Source organism: Pteronotus mesoamericanus, unplaced genomic scaffold, assembly GCF_021234165.1.
Source record: "Pteronotus mesoamericanus isolate MK-2021 breed Mesoamerican mustached bat unplaced genomic scaffold, CSHL_Meso_final contig_177, whole genome shotgun sequence".
In the NCBI taxonomy this organism is placed as follows: Eukaryota; Metazoa; Chordata; class Mammalia; order Chiroptera; family Mormoopidae; genus Pteronotus; species Pteronotus mesoamericanus.
The window spans coordinates 3,964,472-3,969,861 of record NW_026555073.1 but is presented as its reverse complement, the minus strand read 5'-3'; positions in this window follow the sequence as shown (position 1 = coordinate 3,969,861).

Here is a 5,390-nt window from a genome sequence, read left to right as displayed (position 1 = left end):
AAAACCACCATGAGGGACCACCTCACACCGGTCAGAATGGCCATCATAAACAGATCAACAAACAGCAGGTGCTGGCGAGGTTGTGGAGAAAAGGGAACCCTAGTACACTGTTGGTGGGAATGCAGACTGGTGCAGCCACTGTAGAAAGCAGTGTGGAATTTCCTCAAAAAGCTGAACATGGAACTGCCTTTTGATCCAGTGATTCCCCTGCTGGGACTATACCCTAAGAATACCAAAACACCAATACAAAAGAACCTATGCACCCCAATGTTCATAGCAGCACAGTTTACAGTAGCCAAGTGTTGGAATCAACCAAAATGCCCATCAGTAGATGATTGGATCAAAAAGTAATGGTACATATATATACACAATGGAATATTACGCAGCAGAAAGAAAAAAAGAACTACTAAACTTCGTGACAGCATGGATGGACCTGGAGAGCATTATGCTAAGCGAAATAAGCCAGGGGGCAAAAGACAAATACCATATGATCTCACCTATAAGTGGAACCTAACCAACAATACAAAGATGCAAGGAAAATAAGACCAGCAACACTGAAAGGAAAAGAAATCAACAGAGACAAGAGGGAAGGAGGGAGGGAGGGCGGGACAAAGGAACGGAAGAGGAAAGTCAAGGAACATAGAGCAAGGACTCATGGGCAAAACCAAAGGGGAAGAGCTGAGGGAGGGAAAGAGGGAGGAGGCAAGGGAAAGTGGTGGGGGGTAGGCAGAGACAAATGTATTTGAAAAAATAAATTAAAAAATAATTATGTAAAAAATAAAATATACTTTAAAAAAAGAAAGAAATAGAGTACGCCTAGGATCACCCTTCATGATTCATCTCAATCATTATACTCTTCTTCTCTGTTCCCCCATCTGTAACATTTTCCCACCTCCTTGTTTTACTTTATCTTGGCAAGGACCGTATTTTGCCATGTATAATGCTCACCCATGTTTTTGTCCTAAACTTCAGGAAAGGAACACTTTCATTTTAATTTTTAATTCAATTTATTTATTTCTATTTAGAAACAGAACTGATTATGGTATTCCAGGATATTATTTTATATACAGATATTGTTACCATTTCTAGCATTACACTTTTAACACATAAGCATAAATAAAATAATTAACACCTTTGTCTATCTATTAACATTCTCATGTCTAGAACTAACCAGAATTTTAACTTCCAATCCATTCTCATTCCCATACTATGCCATTGAACTAAACTTAAATAAAAGGCTTAACACAAACCTGAAAAAAACATAAATCAAAGAATTAAAAACATTTATATAGATATGGAATTGGTACTACCCATGTATATGCACATCCTTATTTTTCACTCCAAAATTTGGGCAAAGAGTATGCATTATGCATGGCTTAATACAGGTAAGTATGTGTTCCTAAACAACAGTATTTAGTTTTGCTTGTTTTTGTACTTTACATAAATTAAATTGTCATATGTAGTGATTTTGGAAAGCTTCTTTTGTGTTCAACAGTAAGTTTGTGAAATTCATGTTGTATATTTCTATAGTTTGTATATTTTTACTGCTCTGTACTTTTACAGTCTATGACTAAACCACCACTTATTTAACTAAAAAAAAAACCCACCAAGAGTAGTCTGAGAAAAATCATCACAACCCATAGAAACCTTATGAAACATGATGACTAAATGTATTGTGGTATCCTGAATGGGATTTTGGAATAGAAAATGAGTATTAGGTACAAACTAAGGAAATGTGAAGAAAACATGGACTTTAGATAATAATAACATGTCAGTATTTGTTCATTAGTTGTGACAAATATACTCTAATAACATTAGCAATAAGGAAAAATGAGTGTGAAGTATACATAACTGTAATATTTTTGAACTTTCCCTTAAATCTGAATTTTAAAACTTTATTAATTATTTAAAAAAAGAAAGTAGGCTAGAGTGTAAGGTTTCTACTAGTAAATATAATTTAGTGATTACAAGTTTTAGTGGCAGGTCAAGAAGAGGCAAGAAGATCAAAGACAGAAAGTAGAACTTAGGAATTACATTAATGGAAAGAGTACAAGCTTAAGTTGGCATTTCACTGAATCTAAAAAAAACGCAGAATGCTTAAAAAATAATGTTGGAACATTTTTAGCAATTCAAGGTATGTTTAGAAGAAGATAAGACATTCGAAGTGACTGAGGGATGAGATATGTGGGGAGGAATAGAGAGAAAAGACAGGACAGGGATATGGAGAAAATATCAGAGCTAGTATAATAGTAGTTACAAGCTTTACTCTTTGAGTCAGGCTGACTGAATTTTGATTGCTGACTCCACCAATCAGCAAATATATGACTTTTGGTGCCAAACTTTTTAAATATCGGGGGTAGAGGGATGGTTAATCTGTAAGATGAATATAATAGCTTCCTTTCTAATAAGGTGCACTGATTGAGACCATTCATGAAACAATCTTAAAGACTACTTAGTACAATGAAAATGCAAAATAAATTTTGTTATTAAAAATGCAGTGCAGTTAATTGTTTTTTACTATAGTTACAGTGTTTATTTCCCATTGATTTTCTAACACTGGGATTATCAATCTTTTTCTAATTTCATAGGTGAAAAATGTCACCTTAGTGCTATAATTTATATTTCTTTGGTTATTAATTTGGAAAAAATATTTTATTATGGTCCTTGGCCATCCATATTTCTTCTTTTTTGAGTTTCTCATCAAAATCCCAAGGGGCATTTTTTTCTGATTGATTTTTATTTTTTCTTTGTATATTAAGGGTAGTCAAAATTTCATGTTATATAATATTTTTGCAAATAGTTTTCCCCCAAGCTTACCTTTTCCATTTATTTGAGGACAGATCATTTTAGAGGTATCTTAGTAGTTGTTCTTTATAAGAGGATTTTCTCCAAAGCAAAGCAATCTTCAAATCAGAGCTAGAAGATACTTCAATTCTTATAGCCCTACAATGCATTCCTTATACCATTACCAAACCCAAACATAACAGCACAATTTCCTTCTATGACTTTCTTGAGAGGATCATCCATGCTCTGCTCAAATACTTCCAATTATGAGAGTTCTTTGCATTATGGCACTGAGTGTATCACTTTGGACAGTTTTAAGTATAAAGTTATTTATGATATTGAACTGAAACCTATCAGTTTACAATCTCTTTAAGTTAAAGGCATAACGGTTATTTTTTTCCCCACATGACAACCCTTCAAAATACATTAAGGGAGAACTCATTCTTCTCAGTTTTTTTCTTCCAACCTAAATAGTTGTTAGTATAGAATAAACTTTTTGACAGTTAAGGCTGTGATTGTGAGGAGGTAATTTATTTTTCATTGGAATAAAAATCAGTAAATGCTTCCTGAACCTATGAATCTTTCATTTATTCACAAGATTCTTCAGATAGGAAGGCAGTGGGGGAAATTAAATTTACCCCATCATTTAAAATTCATCTCACTTTTTCCTTTTATTGAATAGTTATTGTGATATATATGTGTGACGTTCAATGTGTCACCTTTTAGGGCAATTGCAATAAGAAGTACATCACACTGAAAAGGGGCATAAAATAAGACATTTAATAATTTACAGGAAATCTCCATATCCTCAAGTTTAGCACATCCCACACATCCCAGTGTGCTAGCTCTTGTTGTGCCTTCTGTTTATGTATATAGACTTTAATAGCAAAGAAAAAGTTATTCGATAAAATTTAACCTAACAAGTGTTTGTGTATGTGCACAAAATTTTTTTACAGATATCTTAATAAACCAGAGAATAACAAATAAGAAATAACATTTAATTTTATCAGAAACAGAATATTTCCTAACATCTTACCATTGTTATTCTTAAAAGTAATACTAACTATATTTTTGTAGCAATGGAAATTACCCTTTATAACCACTCAAATAATGCATCAAAAAAGGAATGTACTTTTAAAATTTATTTTTATTGTATTTTTTCCCTTACCACTTACCCCCTTATACCCTCTACCACCTCCACAAATGTTGGAAAGGTTGAGGAGAAAAAGGAACCCTCAGTCACTGCTGGTAGGAATGTAAACTGGTACAGCCACTATGGAAAACCATATGGAGGTTCCTCAAAATTCACGAATAGAATTACCATGTAACCCAGCAATCTGTCTTCTGGTTATCTATGTAAAAAACTCAAAAACATTTATTCACAAAGACATATGCACCCCTGTGTTCATTGCAGCATTATTCATGGAGGCCAAGACATGGAGACAACCAAGGTGTCCTTCTGTAGATGACTGGATAGAGAAGATGGTACATAAATACAATGGACTACTACTCACCCACAAGAAAAGATGAAATACTGCCATTTGCAACAATATGGATGGACCTTGAGAATATTATGCTAAGTGAAATGGGTCAGTAAAAAAAAGCTAAGAACCATATGATTTTACTCATATTTGGGATATAAAACTGAAATTCATAGACCCAGACAACAGTGTGGTGGCTACCAAAGGGAAGCAGGTGCAGGAGGGTAGATGTTAAAAGGGGCCAAATATATGGTGATGGAAGATGATTTGACTGTAGTTGATGGGTATACAATGCAACATACAGATCATGTATCAGTAATGTACACTTGAAACCTATATGACCATTTTAACCAAAGTCACCCTGATATATTTAATTTAAAAAAAACTTAGGCAGTAAAATCTCACACATAACTTGTAGGAATATTTTTGCCAATATTTCCCCTTGGTCAAGGTAAATAAAGAAAAAAATAAACTAATGGGACTACCTCAAATTTAAAAGCTTCTTCACGGCAAAAGAAACCATCAACATAATGAAAAAGGAACCTCACTGTATAGGAGAACATATATGTCAATGACACATCTGATAACGAGTTGATTTTCAAAATATATAAAGAGTTCATAGAACTCAACACCAGCAAAACAAACAACCCAATTAAAAAATGAGGCAAAGGGCCTAAATAGACACTTTTCCAAAGAGGGCATACAGATGACTAGTAGACATATGAAAAGATGCTCAGTGCCACTAATCATCAGAGAGATGCAAATTAAAACCACAATGAGATATCATCTCACACCTGTAAGAGTGGCTTTCATCAATAAATCAACAAACAAGTGCTGGTGAGGCTGTGGAGAAAGGGGAACCCTCATGTACTGTTGGTGGGAATGCAGACTGGTGCAGCCACTGTGGCAAACATTATGTAGTTTCCTCAAAAAAACTAAAGATGGAATTGCCTTATGACCCAGCGATTCCACTTCTGGAAATATAGCCTAAGAATCCTGAAACACCAGTTTGAAAGAATATAAGCACCCCTATGTTCATGGCAGCGTTATTTATAATAGCCAAGATTTAGAAACAGCCCAAGTTCCCATCGGTAGATCAGTGGGGAAAAAAGCTGCAGTACATTT